The sequence below is a fragment of the Salmo salar genome, chromosome ssa26 (genome assembly GCF_905237065.1).
Source record: "Salmo salar chromosome ssa26, Ssal_v3.1, whole genome shotgun sequence".
Taxonomy (NCBI): domain Eukaryota; kingdom Metazoa; phylum Chordata; class Actinopteri; order Salmoniformes; family Salmonidae; genus Salmo; species Salmo salar.
This window is the reverse complement of record NC_059467.1, coordinates 47996310-48003679: the sequence shown is the minus strand read 5'-3', so window position 1 is coordinate 48003679 and position 7370 is coordinate 47996310.

The following is a 7370-nucleotide window of genomic DNA, read 5'->3' as shown; positions in this document are numbered from 1 at the left end:
GACAATGGCCAGGAATTAGATCAATATTGATGAACAGGTTGAGATGAGCCAGGGGGGTGGGGGGGTAGTGACCCCCCTGTGTTTTTTTTTAACCTAATTTCTTGATGGTTTATTGTTCATTGAGGACAGGAAAGAAGTCAAGACAGAGGACAGGAGGGAGGATAGGGGAGAGGACAGGGAAGAGGACAGGAAAGAGGACAAGACAGAGGACAGGGAAGAGGACAAGTTAGAGGAGAGAGAAGAGGACAGGGAAGAGAGGACAGGAAAGAGGACAAGACAGAGGACAGGGAAGAGGACCAGATGAAGGACAGGGAAGAGAACAGGGAAGAGGTGAAGATGGAGGACAGGGAAGAGGACAGGGATCATGAATTAGGTGGTCTTAAATAAGTGATATTTGTGCCATAATTGGTGAGGTGTGACAATAGTAATGTGATATTCATTTGGTCTGAGGGGTTAGGGGTCAGGGGTTAAGGGGTTAAGGGGTTAAGGGTAGTTCCTCTCTCTGTAATGTTTTCATCAAACATTTCTTATAACACTGTAGGCTACATTAACCCTATCGAAAGCAAGTAAGCAAACAAGTAACGGGCTGCTAGTGGAAACTGGGTGGCATCCCAGCGGTGGCCAGACTTGGTAGGACCACCAGCGGCAAGCTACCTGGAAAGGTTCAAGAGCAGGAGCATGCACTTACTGGTTTGCCACTGTCGTCGTCGAACGCAATGAAAGATCTACCCATGTTGATGAGTAGAGATTTCCTGCAGATGACGCCGCTGTTGTAACAGTCCACGTTCTCAGCCGTCACACTCATCATCAGATCAGCACTGCTCTGAAGGTGGGATGGGAAAAACAACATGAAAATAGCAAGCTAATCCAGGATAGAACTATGCTACTAAAAACTACAAAATGTGTGAAGAAGTATATTGAGTAATTAAACCCTAAGCCAGTCTATTCATCAATCCCTTCATCCATACATGGATATCTCACTTTCACGGATTTCTCGCATTACATTTATTCATCCCATTTTGTTAATAAATAATGAGGAAAAATACATGAACTTGAGTACTGTAAATGTGACTCTGGTCATTTTACTAGATAGACTTTACACACTCCAACGTAGTCAAACAGCATACCTTTACTAGGTAGACTTTACACACTCCAACGTAATCAAACAGCATACCTTTACTAGGTAGACTTTACACGCTCCAACGTAGTCAAACAGCATACCTTTACTAGGTAGACTTTACACGCTCCAACGTAGTCAAACATCATACCTTTACTAGATAGACTTTACACACTCCAACGTAATCAAACAGCATACCTTTACTAGGTAGACTTTACACGCTCCAACGTAGTCAAACAGCATACCTTTACTAGGTAGACTTTACACGCTCCAACGTAGTCAAACACCATACCTTTACTAGGTAGACTTTACACGCTCCAACGTAATCAAACAGCATACCTTTACTAGGTAGACTTTACACGCTCCAATGTAGCCAAACAGCATACCTTTACTAGGTAGACTTTACACGCTCCAACGTAGTCAAACATCATACCTTTACTAGGTAGACTTTACACGCTCCAACGTAGTCAAACAGCATACCTTTACTAGGTAGACTTTACACGCTCCAGCGTAGTCAAACAGCATACCTTTACTAGGTAGACTTTACACGCTCCAACGTAGTCAAACAGCATACCTTTACTAGGTAGACTTTACACGCTCCAACGTAGTCAAACAGCATACCTTTACTAGGTAGACTTTACACGCTCCAACGTAGTCAAACAGCATACCTTTACTAGGTAGACTTTACACGCTCCAACGTAGTCAAACAGCATACCTTTACTAGGTAGACTTTACACGCTCCAAAGTAGTCAAACAGCATACCTTTACTAGGTAGACTTTACACACTCCAACGTAGTCAAACAGCATACCTTTACTAGGTAGACTTTACACACTCCAACGTAGTCAAACAGCATACCTTTACTAGGTAGACTTTACACACTCCAACGTAGTCAAACACCATACCTTTACTAGGTAGACTTTACACACTCCAACGTAGTCAAACACCATACCTTTACTAGGTAGACTTTACACACTCCAAGGTAGTCAAACAGCATACCTTTACTAGATAGACTTTACACGCTCCAACGTAGTCAAACATCATACCTTTACTAGGTAGACTTTACATGCTCCAACGTAGTCAAACACCATACCTTTACTAGGTAGACTTTACACGCACCAACGTAGTCAAACACCATACCTTTACTAGGTAGACTTTACACGCTCCAACGTAGTCAAACAGCATACCTTTACTAGGTAGACTTTACACGCTCCAACGTAGTCAAACAGCATACCTTTACTAGGTAGACTTTACACACTCCAAGGTAGTCAAACAGCATACCTTTACTAGATAGACTTTACACGCTCCAACGTAGTCAAACATCATACCTTTACTAGGTAGACTTTACACACTCCAACGTAGTCAAACACCATACCTTTACTAGGTAGACTTTACACACTCCAAGGTAGTCAAACAGCATATCTTTACTAGATAGACTTTACACGCTCCAACGTAGTCAAACATCATACCTTTACTAGGTAGACTTTACATGCTCCAACGTAGTCAAACACCATACCTTTACTAGGTAGACTTTACACGCTCCAACGTAGTCAAACAGCATACCTTTACTAGGTAGACTTTACACGCTCCAACGTAGTCACACAGCATACCTTTACTAGGTAGACTTTACACGCTCCAACGTAGTCAAACAGCATACCTTTACTAGGTAGACTTTACACGCTCCAACGTAGTCAAACAGCATACCTTTACTAGGTAGACTTTACACACTCCAACGTAGTAAAACAGCATACCTTTACTAGGTAGACTTTACACACTCCAACGTAGTCAAACAGCATACCTTTACTAGGTAGACTTTACACACTCCAACGTAGTCAAACAGCATACCTTTACTAGGTAGACTTTACACGCTCCAATGTAGTCAAACAGTAGACCATCAAAGGTCCTGTAGTGGCGGTCCCCATAGGCTGTGCACATGGACGGACACGGATGGAACACACACTGGAATGTTCCATGCTGGCAGACACTGAAAGAGACACACAGCGTCAACCATCCTGATTCAGTACCAACCTGCCAGCAAACTGCTACCACTTAATGTAAGCACATTCTGTCATAACTAATGGCCGCCTTTTGTCCGGGAGGCCCCAGCGATTATCCTCTGCCGAAAAGTAGGGATCTCGTCAACTGCCAAACGTTGAATCATCACCGTTCATAGTGCTATTATACAGATCCCTATCTCTCCTCTTCCCTTGCTAACTGCTAGAAGAAGAAATGGAAGCAGAGAAGAAAGGAGAAAGACTGAGATCACTGTTTCACTCGGCAGGGAGAGAGAGACTGTTGAATGAACGGCCGTCATACAAGGACTCTCTGTAAACCAGAGCTGGGAGGTGATTTTCTCTGATAGATAATAGAGAGTTATGGATATCAGGTGAACAGTCTCACCGTAGGTCCAATCTATACAGGACTCATCACCTAAAGCTCAGCAATAATCCTGGAAAATTGTTAGCTGCTCGAAGATTTGTCTTAATTCGGCCACACATTGGCAGGTTTTGCCAGGTGCTGAGTCAACAAATTTGTCAGTGACCTCAATACTTGAAATGTCATGGCAGATGAAATCTGTATATATAATAGATCTTATAAGGGGTTGAATACAGAGAGATGTTTAGAAGAAACAATACCTCTCTGTGTCATACTTCTGTACAGGAAATGATCTGAAAACCATTCAGTAATTTATGACTGTAGATAACTAGGTTCCACTCTCTCCTAAAACGTGTTGAGTTTGATACATATCCTGTTTGGTTCGAGAAGAGTTTCATCTCTGGAAAAGTCAGTGTATGAGGTGTTTCTAAACGTACCATTGATGACAGGGGGAGGTGACTCTATCTCCTGGATAGTACTCTTTCCCCTTCCAGAGGCAGGGGCAGGCATCAGGCTCAAAACACTCATCACCATGTTTCAGCAATCTGGGAAACACACACAGACAAACACAGCTGTCAGTTTTATTCACTTTAGTTCAGAATTCATCTGTTTCTCTACTTGTAGAACAAACTTAACTTTGTTAGAATTTGCTTTGTACCTTTTTCACACATAGAGATACATAGAGATACTGTGTCTCTATGCATGTACTCTACTATGTTCATCGCCACCCGGACGATTTACATTGACTCCCCCACCCCCCTCCATTGGTTTTTACACTGCTGCTACTCTCTGTTTATTATCTCTGCATAGTCACTACCCCTCCATTGGTTTTTACACTGCTGCTACTCTCTGTTTATTATCTCTGCATAGTCACTACCCCTCCATTGGTTTTTACACTGCTGCTACTCTCTGTTTATTATCTCTGCATAGTCACTACCCCTCCATTGGTTTTTACACTGCTCCTACTCTCTGTTTATTATCTCTGCATAGTCACTACCCCTCCATTGGTTTTTACACTGCTGCTACTCTCTGTTTATTATCTCTGCATAGTCACTACCCCTCCATTGGTTTTTACACTGCTGCTACTCTCTGTTTATTATCTCTGCATAGTCACTACCCCTCCATTGGTTTTTACACTGCTGCTACTCTCTGTTTATTATCTCTGCATAGTCACTACCCCTCCATTGGTTTTTACACTGCTGCTACTCTCTGTTTATTATCTCTGCATAGTCACCTCACCCCTACCTACATGTACAAAATACCTCATCTAACCTGTACCCCCGCACACTGACCCTGTATATAGCCTCGTTACTGTTATTTTATAACTTTTTTATTATTGCACTGTTGGTTAAAGGCTTGTAAATGAGTATTTCACGGTAAGGTCTACACCTGTTGTTTTCGGCACACGTGACAAATAAAGTTTGATTTGATTTGATCTCTCAACCCAGACCTTCTGGCCTGCTCTGTGCCAAGAGGACTGAACGACAGAGGGAGCGCAAGAGTCAGTCTGAACCCAGACCTTCTGGCCTGCTCTGTGCCAAGAGGACTGAACGATAGAGGGAGCGCAAGAGTCAGTCTGGATCCAGACCTTCTGGCCTGCTCTGTGCCAAGAGGACTGAACGATAGAGGGAGCGCAAGAGTCAGTCTGGATCCAGACCTTCTGGCCTGCTCTGTGCCAAGAGGACTGAACAATAGAGGGAGCGCAAGAGTCAGTCTGGATCCAGTACCTGCCGCTACAGACAGGAAATGAGAAAAGGGAAGGGGGGATGGGTAAACTCTGGATGAAAAGGAGAAACACTCGTTACATGAGAAAACCAGACGATTAGGATTCTCAGAGATAGAGAGAAACAGCCTTTGTCCGGGCCGTTCCATTTGGTTTCCACACTGTTAGAGCGACGGGCTGATAAGAATCTTGTAATATCGTGGCGACGGGTCAGAGTTATATCCCCTGGAGAGAGAGAGAGAGAGAGAGAGAGAGAGAGGAGAAGAGAGGCTGGGGACAGTAGACAATGAAGCGACACATTGAATGGTCTGGCCACAAACCTAGAGGTTCATCCGTGTAAAGTTACACTGCAGATAAAGTGGTGTTAACAGCTTTCTTTATCCACCCGCCAAGCCGCTGGATCGATTACACTGATCAAAGCTTCCATAATAATTCATTCTCAACTGCAGTCTGGCTGTGCTGACTTGCAGTAGTTATGAATAAATCTCAGTCAATGAATTCATCTTTCTCTATCTCTCATTTAATTAAACCTTATCTAACTGTGTATAACTGTGCAGACCTGTATAATGAAGACAGAGGTGGTAGTTATTCTGCAAGTCATAATCATGTACTGTAATGCTTAAGCGATGTCACGACACACATTCCAACTCATTTTAATTTCAAGTTTATTTCTTTAACACTTAAACTGTTAATTTAACAATGTATTAGTTTTTTTGCACCAACTCATTAATATTCTGTATGTAGGTGAACATTGTTATAAGCTGGTTCCTGCTCGTCCAGAACACCTTATTTTATGCCTAAAAAAAGGCCTGAACTGACAGGCATGAGAGCATTACTCTTTCAATCTTTTTTTAGCAGGCTCTTATTTCTGCCAGGAATGCCCAATACGAAGGTGAGGAAATCTTGGGCAGTATTGGCATTTTCTGGATGGGAGGGCTGGTGCAAAGCAGTGCCAGAAGTTGAATTCTACAGGGTTCATTATGGAGATGTGGAACTTTTTCCCAGGATGACTACAGAGAAAGGCATTTAGTGCAGATGGTACACAACTATATGGGTTACGCTATCACAATGTAAGATACACATCTGTTTCCTGACAGGTAAAATTGAATTTTTAGGTTGCAAGGAGGTTCTGAGAACGTTTATTTTTAGGTTGCAGGATGGTTCTGAGAATGTTTTCTTGAGAGGTTTTATTAACGTTCTGAGAATGGAAATTAAAGGTTATTTGGCAGTTTTTGAATAACTTCCTTAAAACTTTCACTGAATGTTTCAAAAAGACTTTTAGTAACACTGCTACAGTAGCTTAGTTTGGGTTAATGTTTCTTCACGTTCTGAGAATGGAATGTCTTTAAAAAAAAAACATTTTTAGAACGTTCTCTGAAAGTTACTAAAGTCTTCTTGTGGTTTTTATGGAACGTTTTCTTAACGTGCTCGGAACAATTTGAGAACGTGATTTTAAATAGAACAATGAAGAAACCTGTAGGAAACGTTATGCTGAAGTACTGAAATTCTCACAGAAGAAAGTTTTTTCTTGATATTCTCTGAACTATTTGGAACATTCCTAATGTCAAACAGGTTGGAGAAAATTCCTTGAACATTGCCAAACATTTTACTAAATGTAACCACTTTTAGGAAATATTCTGTTAAAGTAATGAAATACCAGGAAAATGTTTGATTTTTGTCAAGTTCATTAAATGTGCTGAGAATGTTCCAAAGCCAAGCAACAATCCTGCACCATTCCCAGAACGTTGTGGGAAGCTTGTAAGCAAATAACCATAGGACAACCACGCTCTCACCAAGCTCTAAGAAATATATGGTTCTCAGAACATTGTGTGCTAGCTGGGCTGTCTATATTTACTTTCTCTTGAAACATGTCTATTTGTCTAAACTTTAGGCTGAGGAAGAGAGAGCACAGGAAGAGCTAGGCTGAGGAAGAGAGAGCACAGGAAGAGCTAGGCTGAGGAAGAGAGAGCACAGGAAGAGCTAGGCTGAGGAAGAGAGAGCACAGGAAGAGCACAACCCTCTGTCCCTCATGGTGATGATGAGAAAGTGTTGATGGTATTAGTTAAACGTGGTTAGCAGGAATTTATTTAAGAGGCTTAACTGACACCTGAGCGGCCTACACACCACCTGTTTACTACATAAACAAGAAAAGAAAA